The 21,377-nt window shown below is 49.3% G+C and overlaps 1 protein-coding gene across 4 annotated transcripts in view; it reads right to left on the bottom strand.

Annotated features, from left to right (window-relative positions):
• DMTF1 (cyclin D binding myb like transcription factor 1) overlaps window positions 1–21,377 on the bottom strand; it is a 288,329-nt gene that overhangs the window by 217,436 nt on the left and 49,516 nt on the right. The window lies entirely within an intron of this gene.

The following is a 21,377-nucleotide window of genomic DNA, read 5'->3' on the forward strand; positions in this document are numbered from 1 at the left end:
AGGAGATAGGGCACCTAAAAAGAACTTTTACTATGGGTGTGCACTGGCTCCTCCCTCTATGCCCCTCCTCCAGACCTCAGTTAGAGAACTGTGCCCAGAGGAGATGGACAATACAAGGCAGGATTTAGCAATCCAAGGGCAAGATTCATACCAGCCCACACCAATCATACCATGTAACCTGGATCATACATAACAAGTTAACCGTATGAACAATAACAGTAACGGTCCAAGACCGATTCCAACTGTAACAGAACCCTTATGTAAGCAACAACTATATACAAGTCTTGCAGAGTTTCCGCACTGGGACGGGTGCCCAGCATCCGCTACGGACTAGGAGAAATAGATTTACCGGTAGGTTTAAAATCTTATTTTCTCTTACGTCCTAGAGGATGCTGGGGACTCCGTAAGGACCATGGGGTTTATACCAAAGCATCCAATCGGGCGGGAGAGTGCGTATGACTCTGCAGCACCGACTGAGCAAACGCTAGGTCCTCATCAGCCAGAGTATCAAACTTGTAGAATTTAGCAAAAGTGTTTGACCCCGACCAAGTCGCCGCTCGGCAAAGCTGTAATGCCGAGACGCCTCGGGCAGCCGCCCAAAAAGAACCCACCTTCCTAGTGGAATGGGCCTTAACCGAATTTGGTATCGGCAATCCAGCCGTAGAATGAGCCTGCTGAATCGTATTACAGATCCAGCGAGCAATAGTCTGCTTCGAAGCAGGTGCGCCAATCTTATTAGCAGTCACTGCCAATTCGGAGCGAACCTGGTGTCATGGCGGAGATATATAGATGACGTGTTTTTTATTTGGAGAGGAGGGGAAGAATTATTAACGGATTTTAAGAATTATTTAAACAATAATACTTTGAATATCCACTTTACCTTTGAGTCTAGTAAGGATAGGATTAATTTTTTAGATGTAACACTATTCATTGAAGATAACCACATTCAAACAATGAATTTTAAAAAACCGACTGACTCTGGGGCATATATAGGTTTCACCAGCTGTCACCACCCTAACTGGTTGGCGTCCATACCAGAGGGACAATTTAAACGCTTAAAACGAAATTGCACCACCCCCAAACTGTTTGAAACTCAAGCGGAAGAAATGAAAGAAAAATTTCTATCCTCAGGGTATCAGAACAATAAAGTACAGGATGCCATGAATAAGGTGGCAACCATAGAAAGAAAGGACCTATTACATTCCCGACCGCTCGATAGAGAAACGAATAAATTTGAGTGGGCCTTTATTACATCATTCAGTAGTCAATATAAGAGCATAGAACAATCCCTTAAGAAACACTGGGGAATTTTGAAAAAAGACCCAGTCATTGGGAATTGTCTACCTATAAAGCCTAAATGTATATTTAGAAAAGCCCCCAGTCTGAAAACTTCTTTGGTAAAAAGCACACAACCACCAATTAAGCCGATGTCTACGATTAAATCCAAAGGCTTCTTTAGGTGTGGTTTGTGCCTAGGGTGTAGAGGTGTAAAGTCAGATACAGGAAAAATTACAGAAGCGTCCATAAATGGAAATAATTGGAAAATAAGTGACTTTATTACTTGTAATAGTTCCAATGTGGTGTATGCCATAAATTGTAATTGTGGACTCTGGTATATAGGACGTACATCAATACCCCTCAAAGTTCGCATCAGCGAGCATTTACGGAACATCAAAAATGGACTGATAACGCATTCATTGTCAGAACATTTTTTAACACATCACCAGAGAAACACAGGGGCAATTAAAATGTTCTGTGGTATTCGGCATATAAAAGGTCATTGGAGGCGAAATGATAAAACCAATCAACTAGCAAAAGCCGAAATGAAGGCTATCTATGATTTGGGAACACTCAAACCCGGTGGCCTAAACTCGGATTTTGAAATCAAATGGTTTTTATAGGTTTTTTAACATAGGAGATTATTAATACTTTTTAAAAATAAGTTATTTATATTTTTAATGTATATACAGTTATTACTCAGTTTGATTACTCATGTGTATATTTTGTTAGCATGATCCAATTATTTTCTGTATGATTCAATTATTTTAGAATCACCTTATGTCACCGGAAGTGACGTTCCGCTACAGAACAAGAATTGTTTCTAAATTTACTCAAATAAATGTCCGTCATATAGGTAATAGAGATGTTAAGGTAATGATGGACGTGGATCCTCAAAACGAGTACTGGAAGGTTATACATTCCAGTTAAGCGTCACCGGAAATGACGTCGCGCCAAAGGACAAACGGGTTGCCAGGGCAACGAGGAAGCCGGAACAAAGACGTTCGGCGGCATCACAGGCGCAGTAGAATAGGGAACTCCTGCTATGACAACGGTCGCCATGACAACCGCTGTAAATAGGAATGGACGACGGGACTCGAGCTGACGTCATCAAGGAAGGACTAATTATCTAATCTTCCCCTGCTGCAAACCACGGAATGTGATTGGTGGAGGGATATTTAAAAATGTAACTGTCAAGAGGGTCATCATTCAAACCTTGAAAAAGACTCCAGTTGAGAGTTGAAACGCGTTGGTTTCCTACTTTAGACGCCAGTGAGGAGGGAGCACTTATCCAGGACTCAGCAATAAAGATCTGTGCGGTGGATGGGCTGGTCCGGAACACCCATTACGGGACACACGCGCTGTTAGGGACTGTCTAAACCACAGTTCCCTATAATTCTGGTAAATGCACATTGCCTCACTTGCCTCTTCAGGGGATTTGGCTAAATAATTTGACCCCATAATCTATGTTGCAAAGCTCATTTGTTTTATCCTTGCTTTTTATATGTTATGTTATTGTGTCATTGTTAATTAAAACGGTATTACACTATACATAACTTTTTTACTTTCATATGTCAAACTGATCTGGATAATGAGATGGAATGATCTGGAACAAAGAAGAGTCCACACATAGCGCTAGTTAAGTGGAAATCTCCATATTCTATTTCTTTACACTTGTGGTGAGGGTTAAAGGAACCTCATAGGAGAAAAACACTTTTTTAAGCTGCTGGTTTGCGCACTGAGTAGTTCTCTATAATCTATTCTGTTTCATTTCCGCCATTATCTTGGTGAAAATCCTCGGGGCCGTGGAAAGCCCAAACAGCAACGTCTGAAATTGGTAATGACAATCCTGTACAGCGAATCTCAGGTATTCCTGATGGGGGGAATATATGGGGACATGAAGGTACGCATCCTTTATGTCCAGAGACACCATAAACTCCCCCTCCTCCATATTGGCTATTATCGCTCTGAGTGATTCCATTTTAAATTCGAATCTTTTTATGTACAGGTTTAGGGATTTCAGATTCAAAATAGGTCTGACCGAACCGTCCGGTTTCGGGACCACAAATAAGGTTGAGTAGTAACCTCTTCCCTGCTGGTTCAGGGGAACCCTGATTATTACTTGCTGTAGACACAGCATTTGAATTGCAGCTAAGACTACATCCCGTTCCGATGCGGAAGCTGGTAGGGCCGATTTGAAAAATCGGTGCGGGGGCACCTCCTCGAATTCCAGTTGGTAACCCTGGGAAACTATTTCCAACACCCAAGGATTCAGGCCTGAGCTGACCCAGGCCTGGCTGAAAAGTCGAAGACGTGCCCCCACCGGTGCGGACTCCCTCAGGGGAGCCCCAGCGTCATGCTGTGGGCTTTGGAGTAGCCGGGGAGGACTTTTGTTCCTGGGCACCTGCCGAAGCAGGTGCTCTTTTGCCTCTGCCCTTACCTCTGGCAAGGAAGGAGGATCCCTGACCTCTTCTGGGCTTGTGCGACCGAAAAGGACTGCATCTGATAGGGTGGTACTTTCTTTTGCTGTTGGGGAATAAATGGTAAAAAGTTTGATTTACCTGCTGTAGCTGTGGAAACCAGGTCCGTCAGCCCATCCCCAAACAATACATCTCCCTTATAGGGTAGAACTTCCATATGTTTTTTGGAATCTGCATCACTATCCATTGGCGAGTCCATAAGGATCTTCTCGCAGAGATAGACATGGCATTGGCCCTAGAAGCCAGCAAACCAATGTCCCTTTGAGCATCCCTCATAAATAAGACTGCGTCTTTAATATGGGCTAGAGTTAAGAATATAGTATCCTTATCCATCTTATCAAAATCAGCTGTAAGCTCATCTGTCCAAGCTGAAATCGCGCTACACACCCATGCCGACGCAATTGTCGGTCTAAGGACCGCTCCAGTATGAGAAGAAATACACTTTAAGGTAGTCTCTTGCCTGCGATCTGCAGGGTCCCTAAGGGCAGCTGTGTCAGGAGACGATAGCGCCACTTTCTTGGACAAGCGCGTCAGGGCCTTGTTCACAGTGGGAGGTGACTCCCAACGCTCCCTGTCCTGTTTAGGGAAGGGGTATGCCATATAAATTCTTTTGGGGATCTGCGGTCTCTTTTCCGGAGTCTCCCAAGCTTTTTCAAAGAAATCATTTAGTTCATGAGATGTGGGAAAAATAAGATTTTACTCACCGGTAAATCTATTTCTCGTAGTCCGTAGTGGATGCTGGGACTCCGTAAGGACCATGGGAATAGCGGCTCCGCAGGAGACTGGGCACAACTAAAGAAAGCTTTAGGACTACCTGGTGTGCACTGGCTCCTCCCACTATGACCCGCCTCCAGACCTCAGTTAGGATACTGTGCCCGGAAGAGCTGACACAATAAGGAAGGATTTTGAATCCCGGGTAAGACTCATACCAGCCACACCAATCACACCGTATAACTCGTGATACTATACCCAGTTAATAGTATGAAATATAACCGAGCCTCTCAACAGATGGCTCAACAATAACCCTTTAGTTAGGCAATAACTATATACAAGTATTGCAGACAATCCGCACTTGGGATGGGCGCCCAGCATCCACTACGGACTACGAGAAATAAATTTACCGGTGAGTAAAATCTTATTTTCTCTGACATCCTAAGTGGATGTTGGGACTCCGTAAGGACCATGGGGATTATACCAAAGCTCCCAAACGGACGGGAGAGTGCGGATGACTCTGCAGCACCGAATGAGCGAACTCTAGGTCCTCCTCAGCCAGGGTATCAAACTTGTAGACTCTTGCAAAAGTGTTTGAACCCGACCAAGTAACAGCTCGGCAAATTTGTAAAGCCGAGACCCCTCGGGCAGCCACCCAAGAAGAGCCCCTTTCCTCGTGGAATGGGCTTTTACAGATTTAGGGTGCGGCAGTCCAGCCGCAGAATGTGCAAGTTGAATCGTGCCACAGATCCAGCGAGCAATAGTCTGCTTAGAAGCAGGAGCACCCAGCTTGTTGGGTGCATATAGGATAAATAGCGAGTCAGTTTTCCTGACTCCAGCCGCCTGGAAACATATATTTTTCAGGGCCCTGACTACGTCCAGTCACTTGGAATCCTCCAAGTCCCAAGTAGCCGCAGGCACCACAATAGGTTGGTTCACATGAAACACTGATACCACCTTAGGAAGGAATTGGGAACGAGTCCTCAATTCCACCCTATCCATATAAAAAAATCAGATAAGGGCTTTTGCATGATAAAACCGCCAATTCTGATACACGCCTGGCCGACGCCAAGGCCAACAGCATGACCACTTTCCACGTGAGGTATTTTAGCTCCACGGATTTAAGTCGCTCAACCCAATGCGACTTCAGGAAATCCAACACCACGTTGAGATCCCACGGTGCCACTGGAGGCACAAACGGGGGTTGACTATGCAGCACTCCCTTAAAGTCTGAACTTCAGGCAGTGAAGCCAGTTCTATTTTGGAAGAAAATCGATAGAGCCGAAATCTGGACCTTAATGGAACCCAATTTTAGGCCCATAGTCACCCCTGACTGTAGGAAGTGCAGAAATCGACCTAGTTGAAATTCCTCCGTTGGGGCCTTCCTGGCCTCACAGCACGCAACATATTTCCGCCATATGCGGTGATAATGGTTTGCGCTCACTTCTTTCCTAGCTTTAATTAGCGTAGGGATAACTTCCTCCGGAATGCCCTTTTCCTTCAGGATCCGGCGTTCAACCGCCATGCCATCAAACGCAGCCGCGGTACGTCTTGGAACAGACAGGCCCCCTGCTGCAGCAGGTCCTGTCTGAGCGGCAGAGGCCATGGGTCCTCTGAGATCATTTCTTGGCGTTCTGGGTACCAAGCTCTTCTTGGCCAATCCGGAACAATGAGTATAGTTCTTACTCCTCTCCTACTTATTATTCTCATTACCCTGGGTATGAGAGGCAGAGAAGGGAACACATACACCGACTGGTACACCCACGGTGTTACCAGAGCGTCCACAGCTATCGCTTGAGGGTCCCTTGACCTGGCGCAATATCTTTTTAGCTTTTTGTTGAGGCGGGACGCCATCATGTCCACCTGTGGCCTTTTTCAACGGTGTACAATCATTTGGAAGACTTCTGGATGAAGTCCCCACTCTCCCGGGTGGAGGTCATGTCTGCTGAGAAAGTCTGCTTCCCAGTTGTCCACTCCGGGAATGAACACTACTGACAGTGCTAACACATGATTTTCCGCCCATCGGAGAATCCTTGTGGCTTCTGCCATCGCCATCCTGCTTCTTGTGCCGCCCTGTCGGTTTACATGAGCGACCGCCGTGATGTTGTCTGACTGGATCAGCACCGGCCGGTGTTGAAGCAGGGGTCTAGCCTGACGTAGGGCATTGTAAATGGCCCTTAGTTCCAGAATATTTATGTGTAGGGAAGTCTCCTGACTTGTCCATAGTCCTTGGAAGTTTCTTCCCTGTGTGACTGCCCCCCAGCCTCGAAGGCTGGCATCCGTGGTCACCAGGACCCAGTCCTGTATGCCGAATCTGCGGTCCTCTAGAAGATGAGCACTCTGCAGCCACCACCACAGCGACACCCTGGCCCTTGGAGACAGGGTTATCCACCGATGCATCTGAAGATGCGACCCGGACCACTTGTCCAACAGATCCCACTGGAAGATCCTTGCATGGAACCTGCCGAATGGAATTTCTTCGTAAGAAGCTACCATCTTTCCCAGGGCTCGCGTGCATTGATGCACCGACACCTGTATTTGTATTAGGAGGTCTCTGTCTAGAGACGACAACTCCTTGGACTTCTCCTCCGGGAGAAAACCCCTTTTCTCTAACGTCCTAGTGGATGCTGGGAACTCCGTAAGGACCATGGGGAATAGCGGGCTCCGAAGGAGGCTGGGCACTCTAGAAAGATTTATGACTACCTGGTGTGCACTGGCTCCTCCCACTATGACCCTCCTCCAAGCCTCAGTTAGATCTTGTGCCCGGCCGAGGTTGGATGCACACTAGGGGCTCTCCTGAGCCCTTAGAAAGAAAGTATAGATTTAGGTTTTTTATTTTCAGTGAGACCTGCTGGCAACAGGCTCACTGCAGCGAGGGACTAAGGGGAGAAGAAGCGAACTCGCCTGCTTGCAGCCGGATTGGGCTTCTTAGGCTACTGGACACCATTAGCTCCAGAGGGATCGACCGCAGGCCCAGTCCTTGGTGTTCGGTCCCGGAGCCGCGCCGCCGTCCCCTTTACAGAGCCAGAAGCAAGAAGAGGTCCGGAAAAACGGCGGCAGAAGACATCAGTCTTCACCAAGGTAGCGCACAGCACTGCAGCTGTGCGCCATTGCTCCTCATGCACACCACACACTCCGGTCACTGAGGGTGCAGGGCGCTGGGGGGGGGCGCCCTGAGCAGCAATATAAACACCTTGGCTGGCAAAAATACATCACATATAACCCCCAGGGCTATATGGATGTATATTAACCCCTGCCAGATTCCATAAAAATGCGGGAGAAAAGTCAGCAAAAAAGGGGCGGAGCCTATCTCCTCAGCACACTGGCGCCATTTTTCCCTCACAGCTCCGTTGGAGGGAAGCTCCCTGGCTCTCCCCTGCAGTCTACACTACAGAACAGGGTTAAAACAGAGAGGGGGGGCACTAAATTTAGGCGCAGTATAAATTATATAAAAGCAGCTATAGGGGACATAACTCAGTTAGTCCCTGCATTATATAGCGCTCTGGTGTGTGCTGGCATACTCTCACTCTATCCCCCCAAAGGGCTTTTGTGGGTCCTGTCCTCATTGGAGCATTCCTTGTGTGTGTGCGGTGTGTCGGTACGGCTGTGTCGACATGTTTGATGAGGAGACTTATGTGGAGGCGGAGCAGATGCCGATAAATGAGATGTCGCCCCTGTGGGCCGACACCAGAGTGGATGGATAGGTGGAAGGTATTAACCGACAGTGTCAACTCCTTACATAAAAGGCTGGATGACGTAACAGCTATGGGACAGCCGGCTTCTCAGCCCGCGCCTGTCCAGACGTCTCAAAGGCCATCAACGCTCCCTCAGATGGCAGACACAGATGCCGACACGGAGTCTGACTCCAGTGTCGACGAGGTTGAGACATATACACAATCCACTAGGAACATCCGTTACATGATCCCGGCAATATAAAATGTGTTACACATTTCTGACATTAACCCAAGTACCACTAAAAACAAAGGGTTTTATGTGTGGGGAGAAAAAGCAGGCAGTGTTTTGTTCCCCCATCAAATGAGTGAATGAAGTGTGAAAAAGCGTGGGTTTCCCCGATAAGAAACTGGTAATTTCTAACAAGTTACTGATGGCGTACCTTTTCCCGCCAGAGGATAAGTTACGCTGGGAGATATCCCCTAGGGTGGATAAGGCGCTCACACGTTTGTCAAGGTGGCACTGCCGTCTTAGGATACGGCCACTTTGACGGTACCTGCTGATAAATAGCAGGAGGCTATCCTGAAGTCTGTAATTACACACTCAAGTACTAGACTGAGACCTGCAGACTGCTGCAGCGTGGTCTGTACCCCTTTCAAACAGGGATACTATTTTGCGAACATAAGACGTCGTCTTATATATGAGGGATGCACAGAGGAATATTTTGCCGGCTGGCATCCTGAATTATTGCAATGTCCATTCTGTCAGGAGGGTATTGGAGACCCGACACTGGACAGGTGATGCTGACTTTAAAAGGCACATAGAGCCTTATAAGGGTGAGGAATTGGTTGGGGATGGTCTCTGGGACCTCGTATCCACAGCAACAGCTGGGATGAAAATATTTTACCTCAGGTTTCCTCACAGCCTAAGAAACGCACTGTATTATCAGGTACAGTCCTTTCGGCTTCAAAAAAGCAGGCGGGTCAAACGAGGGAAGAGGGAAAAAGCTGCACCAGCAGCCAGTTCCCAGAATCAAAATTCTTCCCCTGCTTCCTCTGAGTCCACCGCATGACGCGGGGGCTCCACAGGCGTAGCCAGGTACGGTGGGGGGCCGCCTCAAAAATTTCAGCGATCAGTGGGCTCGCTCACAGGTGGATCCCTGGATCCTTCAAGTAGTATCTCAGGGGTACGAGCTGGAAGTCGAGGCGTCTCCCCCCCCGCCGTTTACTCAAATCTGCCTTGCCGACAACTCCCTCAGGCAGGGAGGCTGTGCTAGAGGCAATTCACAAGCTGTATTCCCAGCAGGTGATAGTCAAGGTGCCCCTACTTCAACAAGGACGGGGTTACTATTCCACACTGTTTGTGGTACCGAAACCAGCCGGTTCGGTGAGACCCATTTTAAAATGGAAATCCTTGAACACTTACATAACAAAGTTCAAGATGGAATCGCTCAGGGCAGTTTTTGCAAGCCTGGACGAGGGGGATTACATGGTATCCCTGGACATCAAGGATGCTTACCTGCATGTCCCTATTTATCTTCCTCACCAGGAGTACCTCAGATTGTGGTACAGGATTGCCATTACCAATTCCAGACACTACCGTTTGGACTGTCCACGGCACCGAGGGTGTTTACCAAGGTAATGGCAGAAATGATGATACTCCTTCAAAAAAAAGGAAGTTTTTATTTATCCCATACTTGGACGATCTCCTTATAAAGGCAAGGTCCAGGGAGCAGTTACTGGTCGGAGTAGCACTATCTCAGGAGGTGCTACAACAGCATGGCTGGATTCTGAACATTCCAAAGTCACAGCTGGTTCCTTCCACTCGCTTACTGTTCCCGGGGATGATTTTGGACACAGAACAGAAAAAAGTGTTTCTCCCGCAGGAGAAAGCCAAGGAGCTGTCATCTCTAGTCAGAGACCTCCTAAAACCAAAAAGGGTATCGGTGCATCGTTGCACACGAGTCCTGGGAAAAATGGTGGCTTCATACGAAGCAATTCCATTCGGCAGGTTCCATGCGAGGACCTTCCAGTGAGACCTCTTAGACAAATGCATCAAATGACAACCCTGTCTCCAAGGACCAGGGTGTCTCTACTGTGGTGGATGCAGGGTGCTCATCTTCTAGAGGGCCGCAGTTTCGGCATACAGGACTGGGTCCTGGTGACCACGGATGCCAGCCTTCAAGGCTGGGGAGCAGTCACACAGGGAAGAAACTTCCAGGGCCTATGGTCAAGTCAGGAGACTTCCCTACATATAAATTCTGGAACTGAGGGCCATTTACAATGCCCTACGTCAGGCAAGACCCCTGCTTCAAAACCAGCCGGTACTGATACAGTCAGACAACATCACGGCAGTCGCCCATGTGACCCGACAGGGCGGCACAAGAAGCAGGATGGCAATGGCAGAAGCCACAAGGATTCTCCGATGGGCGGAAAATCACGTACTAGCACTGTCAGCAGTGTTCATTCCGGGAGTGGACAACTGGGAAGCAGACTTCCTCAGCAGACACGACCTACACCCGGGAGAGTGGGGACTTCATCCAGAAGTCTTCCTGCTGTTGGTAAACCGTTGGGAAAGGCCACAGGTGGACATGATGGCGTCCCGCCTCAACAAAAAGCTAAAGAGATATTGCGCCAGGTCAAGGGACCCTCAGGCGATAGCTGTGGATGCTCTAGTGACACCGTGGGTGTACCAGTCGGTTTATGTGTTCCCTACTCTGCCTCTCATACCAAAGGTACTGAGAATAATGAGATGGCGAGGAGTAAGAACGATACTCGTGGTTCCGGATTGGCCAAGAAGGGCTTGGTACCCGGAACTTCAGGAAATGATATCAGAGGACCCATGGCCTCTGCCGCTCAGACAGGACCTGCTTCAGCAGGGGCCCTGTCTGTTCCAAGACTTACCGCGGCTGCGTTTGAGCGCCGTCCCTGAAGGAAAAGGGTATTCCGGAAGAAGTCATTCCTGCGCTTATTAAAGCCAGGAAAGATGTTACGGCACAGCATTAACACTGCATGTGGAGGAAATATGTTGCATGGTGCGAGGCCAAAAAGGCCCCAACAGAGGAATTTCCACTAGGTCGATTTCTACATTTCCTGCATGCAGGAGTGAATATGGGCCTGAGTCTAGGCTCCATTAAAGTACAGATCTCGGCTCTGTCGATTTTCTTTCAAAAAGAATTAGCTTCAGTACCTGAAGTTCAGACATTGTGAAAGGAGTGCTGCATATTCAGCCCCGTTTGTGCCCCCTGTGGCACCTGGGGATCTCAACGTGGTGTTGAGTTTTCTTAAAATCACATTGGTTTGAGCCACTAAAAACCGTGGATCTAAAATATCTCACGTGGAAAGTGGTCATGTTATTGGCCTTGGCTTCAGCCAGGCGAGTGTCAGAATTGGCGGCTTTATCATGTAAAAGCCCTTATCTGATTTTCCATATGCATAGGGCAGAATTGAGGACTCGTCCCCAATTTCTTCCTAAGGTGGTGTCAGCGTTTCACCTGAACCAGCCTATTGTGGTGCCGGCGGCTACTAGTGAATTGGAGGACTCCAAGTTGCTAGACGTTGTCAGGGCCCTGAAAATATATGTTTCCAGGACGGCTGGAGTCAGAAACTCTGACTCGCTGTTTATCCTGTATGCACCCAACAAGCTGGGTGCTCCTGCTTCTAAGCAGTCTATTGCTCGCTGGATTTGTAGTACAATTCAGCTTGCACATTCTGTGGCAGGCATACCACAGCCAAAATCTGTAAATGCCCATTCCACAAGGAAGGTGGGCTCATCTTGGGTGGCTGCCCGAGGGGTCTTGGCTTTACAACTTTGCCGAGCAGCTACTTGGTCAGGGGCAAACACGTTTGCAAAATTCTACAAATTTGATACCCTGGCTGAGGAGGACCTGGAGTTCTCTCATTCGGTGCTACAGAGTCATCCGCACTCTCCCGCCCGTTTGGGAGCTTTGGTATAATCCCCATGGTCCTTACGGAGTTCCCAGCATCCACTAGGACGTTAGAGAAAATAAGAATTTACTCACCGGTAATTCTATTTCTCGTAGTCCGTAGTGGATGCTGGGCGCCCATCCCAAGTGCGGATTGTCTGCAATACTTGTAAATAGTTATTGTTAACTAAAGGGTTATTGTTGAGCCATCTGTTGAGAGGCTCAGTTGTTTTCATACTGTCAAACTGGATATAGTATCACGAGTTGTACGGTGTGATTGGTGTGGCTGGTAAGAGTCTTACCCGGGATTCTAAATCCTTCCTTATTATGTCTGCTCGTCCGGGCACAATGTCCTAACTGAGGCTTGGAGGAGGGTCATAGTGGGAGGAGCCAGTGCACACCAGGTAGTCATAAATCTTTCTAGAGTGCCCAGCCTCCTTCGGAGCCCGCTATTCCCCATGGTCCTTACAGAGTTCCCAGCATCCACTACGGACTACGAGAAATAGAATTACCGGTGAGTAAATTCTTATTTTTTCTTGTTCTGTGTCCAGAACCATACCCAGGAACAGTAGACGCGTCGTAGGAACCAGCTGCGACTTTGGAATATTCAGAATCCAGCCGTGCTGTTGTAGCACTTCCCGAGATAGTGCTACTCCGACGAACAACTGCTCACTGGACCTCGCCTTTATAAGGAGATCGTCCAAGTACGGGATAATTATTTCGGCCATTACCTTGGTAAATACCCTCGGTGCCGGGTACAGACCAACGGCAACGTCTGGAATTGGTAATGACAAACCAGTACCACAATTTTGAGGTACTCCTGGTGAGGAGGGTAAATAGGGACATGCAGGTAAGCATCCTTGATGTCCAATGATACCATGAAATTCTCCAGGCTTGCAATAATCGCCCTGAGCGATTCCATTTTGAACTTTCGTATATAAGTGTTCAAGGAGTTCAATTTTAGAATGGGTCTCACCGAACCGTCTGGTTTCGGTACCACAAACATTTTGGAATAGTAACCCCGGCCTTGTTGAAGGAGGGGTACCTTGATTTCACCTGCTGGAAGTACAGCTTGTGAATTGCCGCCAGTACTACCTCCCTTTCTCCGAGGGCAGCAGGCAAGGCTGATGTGAGGTAACGGCGAGGGGGAGTCGCCTCGAACTCCAGCTTGTATCCCTGTGATACTACTTGCAGAACCTAGGGATCCACCTGTGGGCAAGCCCACTGGTCCCTGAAGTTCCCGAGACGCGCCCCCACCGCACCTGTCTCCACCTGTGGAGCCCCAGCGTCATGCGGTGGACTCAGAGGAAGCGGGGGAAGATTTTTGATCCTGGGAACTGGCTGTCTGGTGCAGCTTTTTCCTTCTTCCCTCGTCTCTGTGCAGAAAGGAAGCGCCTTTGACCAGCTTGCTTTTCTGAAGCCGAAAGGACTGTACCTGAAAATACGGTGCTTTCTTAGGCTGTGAGGAAACCTGAGGTAAAAAAAATGTTTTTCTTCCCAGCTGTTGCTGTGGATACGAGGTCCCAGAGACCATCCCCAAACAATTCCTCACCCTTATAAGGAAGAATCTCCATGTGCCTTTTAAAGTCAGCATCACCTGTCCACTGCCGGGTCTCTAATACCCTCCTGGCAGAATGGACATTGCCTTAATTCTGGATGCCAGCCGGCAAATATCCCTCTGTGCATCCCTCATATATATAAGACGACGTCTTTAATATGCTCTATGTTAGCAAAATATTATCTCTGTCTAGGGTATTAATATTGACAGGGTATCAGACCACGCTGCAGCAGCACTATTCATGCTGAGGCAATTGCAGGTCTCAGTATAGTACCTGAGTGTGTATATACAGACTTCAGGATAGCCTCCTGCTTTTTATCAGCAGGCTCCTTCAAAGGGGCCGTATCCTAAGACGGCAGTGCCACCTTTTTTGACAAACGTGTGAGCGCCTTATCCACCCTAGGGGATATCTCCCAACGTGACCTATCCTCTGGCGGGAAAGGGTACGCCATCAGTAACTTTTTAGAAATTACCAGTTTCTTATCGGGGGAACCCACGCTTCTTTACACACTTCATTCACTCATCTGATGGGGGAACAAAACACTGGCTGCTTTTTCTCCCCAAACATAAAACCCCTTTTATGTGGTACTTGGGTTCATGTCAGAAATGTGTAACCATTTTTCATTGCCGAGATCATGCAACGGATGTTCCTAGTGGATTGTGTATATGTCTCAATCTCGTCGACACTGGAGTCAAACTCCGTGTCGACATCTGTGTCTGCCATCTGAGGTAACGGGCGTTTTTTGAGCCCCTGATGGCCTTTGAGACGCCTGGGCAGGCGCGGGCTGAGAAGCCGGCTGTCCCACAGCTGTTACGTCATCCAGCCTTTTATGTAGGGAGTTGACATTGTCGGTTAATACCTTCCACCTATCCGTCCACTCTGATGTCGGCCCCACAGGGGGCGACATCCCATTTATCGGCCTCTGCTCCGCCTCCACGTAACCTTCCTCATCCAACATGTCGACACAGCCGTACCGACACACCGCACACACACAGGGAATGCTCTGACTGAGGACAGGACCCCACAAAGTCCTTTGGGGAGACAGAGAGAGAGTATGCCAGCACACACCAGAGCGCTATAAAATGCAGGGATTAACACTATAACTGAGTGATTTTTCCCCCAATAGCTGCTTGTATACACATATTGCGCCTAAATTTAGTGCCCCCCCTCTCTTTTTAACCCTTTGAGCCTGAAAACTACAGGGGAGAGCCTGGGGAGCTGTCTTCCAGCTGCACTGTGAAGAAAAAATGGCGCCAGTGTGCTAAGGGAGTTAGCCCCGCCCCTTTTTCGGCGGACTTTTCTCCCGCTTTTTTCAGGAATTCTGGCAGGGGTAATTTATCACATATATAGCCCTGGGACTATATATTGTGATGATTTGCCAGCCAAGGTGTTTATATTGCTGCTCAGGGCGCCCCCCCCCAGCGCCCTGCACCCATCAGTGACCGGAGTGTGAGGTGTGCATGAGGAGCAATGGCGCACAGCTGCAGTGCTGTGCGCTACCTTGTTGAAGACCGAGGTCTTCTGCCGCCGATTTTCCGGACCACTTCTTGCTTCTGGCTCTGTAAGGGGGACGGCGGCGCGGCTCCGGGACCGAACGATCGAGGTCGGGTCCTGTGTTCGATCCCTCTGGAGCTAATGGTGTCCAGTAGCCTAAGAAGCCCAAACTATCTCCAGTCAGGTAGGTTTGCTTCTCTCCCCTTAGTCCCTCGCTGCAGTGAGTCTGTTGCCAGCAGATCTCACTGTAAAATAAAAAACCTAAAATATACTTTCTTTCTAGGAGCTCAGGAGAGCCCCTAGTGTGCATCCAGCTCAGCCGGGCACAAGATTCTAACTGGAGGAGGGTCATAGTGGGAGGAGCCAGTGCACACCAGGTAGTCCTAAAGCTTTCTTTAGTTGTGCCCTGTCTCCTGCGGAGCCGCTATTCCCATGGTCCTTACGGAGTCCCAGCATCCACTTCAGAGAAATTTATAATCTGTTTCTTTCCCTTAAACATGTGCACCCTTGTGTCGGGGACCGAGGGTTCATCCGCAATATGCAACACATCCCTTATTGCCACAATCATACACTGAATGCTTTTTGTCACCCTAGGGTGCAATTTCACTTCGTCAAAGTCGATACTGCAATCAGAGTCCGTGTCGGTAGTAGTGTCTTGTGTTAAGGGACGCTTTTGAGACCCCGACGGGCCCTGTGAGTCAGTCCAATCTGAGGATTGACCCCCTGATGTCCCCCCTAATTCAGCCTTATCAAGCCTCTTATGTAAGGATGCCACACTTGCATTCAACATATGCCACATGTCCATTCATTCCTGAGTGGGCACAACCGACGGGGACACACCACTCATTTGCTCCACCTCCTCCTTGGAAAAGCCTTCCGCTTCAGACATGTCGACACCACGTACCGACACCCCACACACACAGGGATTAACCTATAAGGGGACAAAACCCCAACCAGGCCCTTAGGAGAGACGGAGAGACAGTATGCCAGCACACACCCAGCGCTTAATATCACTGGAAAAATTTGACCAGATAGCGCTTTTATATATAAAATGACCAGATTCCCACTCACTGCGCTCAAAATGCCCCCCTCCTCTTTTTTCCAGCCTGAATGTTCAGCAGGGGAGAGACCAGGGAGCCAGCGTTTTCCTCATGCAGCTTCTGTGGAGAAAATGGCGCTGGTTAGTGCTGGGGATCAAGCTCCGCCCACCCGACGGCGGGCTTCGGTCCCGGTGATTTTTTTTATAGAAAATGGCGGGGGATCGTAGAATTACTGCCCAGCAGCCTAATCTACCTTGTCAGTGCCCAAATGTGAGGTTTATTGCTGCCCAGGGGGCTCCCCCCTGCGCCCTGCACCCTTCAGTGCTGCTCTGTGTGTGTGAATGGGAGCAATGGCGCGCAGCTTACCGCTGCTCGCCTTACCTCATGAAGATATGATGTCTTCTGCCGCCTATGATGTCTTCTACCTTCTCATAGTCACCCGGCTTCTTTCTTCAGCATCTGTGAGGAGGACGGCGGCGCGGATCCGGGACGAACCCCAGGTGAGACCTGTGTTCCGACTCCCTCTTGGAGCTAATGGTGTCCAGTAGCCTTAGAAACAGAGCCCAACCGTTAAGCTAGCCCTGCTTCTCTCCCCTCAGTCCCACGATGCAGGGAGCCTGTTGCCAACAGGACTCCCTGAAAATAAAAAACCTAACAAAATTCTTTTTCAACAGAATACTCTGGAGAGCTCTCTGCAGTGCACCCATTCTCCACTGGGCACAAGATCTAACTGAGGTCTGGAGGAGGGGCACAGAGGGAGGAGCCAGTGCACACCCATAGTAAAAGTTCTTTTTAGGTGCCCTATCTCCTGCGGTGCGGAGCCCGTCTATACCCCATGGTCCTTACGGAGTCCCCAGCATCCTCTAGGACGTAAGAGAAACCCTCTTCTGTTCCGTGTCCAGAATCATGCCTAGGAATGATAGTCGAGTCGTTGGAATCAATTGTGACTTTGGCAGATTGAGAATCCAACTGTGTTGTTGTAGCACTCTCAGGGAGAGCGACACGCTCTTCTGCAATTGATCTCTCGATCTCGCTTTTATCAGGAGATCGTCCAAGTATGGGATAATTGTGACTCCCTGCCTGCGCAGCAGCACCATCATCTCCGCCATCACCTTGGTGAAAATCCTCGGGGCCGTGGAAAGCCCAAACGGCAACGTCTGAAACTGGTAATGACAGTCCTGTAGAACGAATCTGAGGTACGCCTGATGAGGAGGATATATGGGGACATGAAGGTATGCATCCTTTATGTCGAGGAGTGACACCATAAAATCCCCCCCTTCCAGACTGGAGATCACAGCCCGGAGCGATTCCATCTTGAATTTGAACTTTCTCAAGTACAGGTTTAGGGATTTTAGATTTAAAATGGGTCTGACCGAACCATCCGGCTTCGGGACCACGAACAGGGTCGAATAGTACCCTTTCCCCTGTTGGACTAGGGGAACCTCGACAATCACTTGCTGTTGATCCAGCCTTTGAATTGCAGCGAACACTACTTCCCTCTCTGGGGGAGAAGCTGGGAAGGCCGACTTGAAAAATCGGCGAGGGGGCACCTCTTCGAATTCCAGTTTGTAGCATTGGGATACAATATCCATCGCCCAAGGATCTACATCTGACAGAACCCAGACCTGGATGAAGAGTCGAAGACGTGCCCCCACCGGTGCGGACTCCCTCAGTGGAGCCCCAGCGTCATGTGGTGGATTTAGTAGAAGCCGGTGAGGACTTCTGCTCCTGGGAACTTGCCGTAGCAGGCATTCTTTTCCCTCTACCCTTACCTCTGGCGAGGAAAGATGAGCCCCGACCTCTTCTGGACTTACGCGACCGAAAGGACTGCATCTGATACTATGGAGTTTTCTTTTGCTGTGGGGGAACAAAAGGCAAAAAGGTAGATTTACCCGCGGTAGCTGTGGCAACCAGGTCCGCGAGACCTTCCCCAAATAAAACTTCACCTTTGTATGGCAAAACCTCCATATGTTTCTTTGAGTCGGCATCACCCGTCCATTGGCGAGTCCACAGGGCGCGCCTAGCAGAAACCGCCATGGCATTGGCTCTCGACCCCAGCAGCCCAACGTCTCTTTGAGCATCCCTCATATATAAGACTGCGTCTGTAATGTGGCCTAAGGTTAATAAAATGGTATCCCTATCTAGGGTATCAAGGTCAGCTGACAAGGTATCTGTCCAAGCTGCAACTGCACTACACACCCATGCCGATGAAATTGCCGGTCTGAGCAAAGCACCTGTATGCGCATAAACAGACTTTAAAGTAGTTTCCTGCCTGCAATCAGCAGGATCTTTGAGGGCTGCCGTGTCCGGAGACGGTAGCGCCACTTTCTTGGACAGGCGTGCTAAAGCCTTGTCCACCCTGGGTGAGGATTCCCAACGTACCCTGTCCCGTGCAGGGAAAGGATATGCCATAAGAATCCTCTTGGGAATCTGCAGTTTATCAGGAGTTTCCCAAGCCTTTTCAAATAACTCATTAAGTTCATGGGATGGGGGAAAGGTTACCTCAGGTTTCTTTTCCTTATACATGCGCACCCTCGTGTCAGGGACCGAGGGGTCATCTGTGATATGCAAAACCTCTTTTATTGCAATAATCATATAATGAATACTTTTTGCCACCCTCGGGTGCAACCTCGCTTCATCGTAGTCTACACTGGAGTCAGAGTCCGTGTCGGTATCAGTGTCTGCTATCTGGGATAGGGGACGTTTTTGAGACCCAGAAGGGCCCGGTGACCCAGCCGAAGCCGTGGATTGACTCCCTGCTCTTTCCCTGGACTCTGCTTTGTCCAATCTCTTATGTAATAAGGTCACATTTGCATTTAAAACATTCCACATGTCCATCCAATCATGAGTCGGCGTTGTCAACGGCGACACCACAGTCATCAGCTCCACCTCCTCCTTAGCTGAGCCTTCCGCATCAGACATGCCGACACACTCGTACCGACACCCCCACACACACAGGGATATAGTTATAAGGAGACAGTTCCCCAACAATGCCCTTTGGAGAGACAGAGAGAGAGTATGCCAGCACACACCCAGCGCCAACTGACACTGGAAAATAATGTCCCAGATAACAGCGCTTTTATATTAGATTACTGTGTAATACACTCACTGCGCCTTACAAGTGCCCCCTCGCCCCCCTCCTCTTTTCAGCCCTGTGTCACCGTGTTCAGCAGGGGAGAGACCGGGGAGACAGCTTCTTTGCAGATCTCTGTGGAGAAAATGGTGCTGGTTAGTGCTGAGGGACCAAGCTCCGCCCCCTCCGGCGGCGGGCTTCGGTCCCGCTCAAAATATTTCAAACTGGCCGGGGATATAAAGAATTACTGCCTCCCCAGTGTCTATGCCAGATTCTTTGTAGCGCCCATGTCTCCTGCGGAGCCCGTCTATACCCCATGGACCTTACGGAGTCCCCAGCATCCTCTAGGACGTAAGAGAAAAATAAAGCAACGTCATCCCTATCCATTGTATCCAAATCCTCAAGCAAGGTAGCCGACCACTTCATTATTGCTTTTGCAATCCATGCATTAGCAATAGTGGAACGTAATATGGCCCCAGAAGCAGTGTACATTGATTTAAGCGTGTTATCAGTCTTTCTATCTGCTGGCTCCTTTAAGGCGGTAGAACCTGGAACAGGCAAAACCACCTTTTTTGAGAGTCTGGACACAGATGCGTCAACAATGGGAGGGTTTTCCCCATCTTTTCCTGTCCTCGTCAGGGAAAGGAAACGCCACCTGGACCCTTTTGGGGATCTGAAATTTCTTTTCAGGGTTTACCCTTGCTTTTTCAAAAATAGCGTTTAATTCCTGTGACGCAGGGAAGGTCAGCGAGGCTTTTTTATTTTCTGTGAAAAAAGCCTCCTCAACCTGATCAGGTGTGGTATCATTAATTTTTAACACATCTCTGATAGCCTCTATCAACAGCTGCACCCCCTTTGCTAGCGATGCAGACTCCCGTAACACATCCCCATCACCATCTGTAGTGTCAGTATCGGTATCCGTGTCGTCTTGTGTTACCTGCACAAGCGCACGTTTGTGGGGATATATACCGGGGTGTCCTGAGGTACCAGACAAGGGCCATACAGCCATAGAGTTCTGCAATACCTGGGTTGCAGATTCATTACTAGCAACCCTGTCAGAAATCTGAGAAATCCAAAGTTTGATAGAGGAAAACCACTCTGGTTCCCTTGCAGGAATCTGTGCTAAACCAGTGCTAACCTGATTACATGGAATGGGATCATCCTGGGAGGATAAATCCTCTGCAGCATATGACACAGTATCCCTGGACATTGCTAAAGGAGACCACCAAACACTCCACACACACACACAGGTGGGGCCAGACAGAGTTTCCCCCCAAGAATGGCAAGAGAGAGACAGAGATTGGAGCCAACCCGCACCAGCGCTTTATCACAAGGAGAAACCCCTTATCTGCGCTGACTTGTGCTCCTTAATAGGACAAACAGTCAATACATCAGCCACCCCTCCCTTCTACAATCCCCTGGTACCGTTATACAGTAAGCTGGAGCTGCTGTGGAGGGACCAGAATCTTCCTTCAGCTACTGCATGCAGGAAAATGGCGCTGGAACGCTGTAGGGTCCGCTCTGAGGAGAAGCTCCGCCCCCTTCATGGCGCTGTCTTCCCGCTCACCTGAAGTTTAAACTGGCCTGAGGATTTGTGCTGGCTGATATCCCTGGACCCCGACAGGCTTGCTGACCAGTGTGAGGGGTAAGCGTTGGCCCAGGGCGCCCCTCACAGCGCCGCACAGTGTGCCTCTGGTACCTTACAGGTTGCCGCCATCTTCACACCGGCCCCCCGCTTGCTAGGGGGGTCGGTGACTAACTCACCACTTGCTTCAGCTCTGTAAGGGGTCGGCGGTATGCTGCTGGGGCGAGCGGTTCCCCTGTGGCGTAGACCGATCAGACCCCTCTGGAGCTCAGTGTCCAGTCAGCGTCAGTGGCTCAGACCCCGCAGGGCGGACACTGCTCCCCCCGCTTAGTCCCACGCTGCAGAGAGGCTGTTGCCAGCAGCCTCCCTGTAAAATAATAAACTCTAACAAAACTTCTTTTAGGAAAGCTCAGGAGAGCTCCCCTAGCTGTGACCGCCTCCTCCGGGCACATTTTCTAAACTGATTCTGGTAGGAGGGGCATAGAGGGAGGAGCCAGCCCACACTCTCAAAGTGCCAATGGCTCCTGGTGGACCCGTCTATACCGCATGGTACTAATGTG

The sequence above is a fragment of the Pseudophryne corroboree genome, chromosome 6 (genome assembly GCF_028390025.1).
Source record: "Pseudophryne corroboree isolate aPseCor3 chromosome 6, aPseCor3.hap2, whole genome shotgun sequence".
NCBI classification, from domain to species: Eukaryota; Metazoa; Chordata; class Amphibia; order Anura; family Myobatrachidae; genus Pseudophryne; species Pseudophryne corroboree.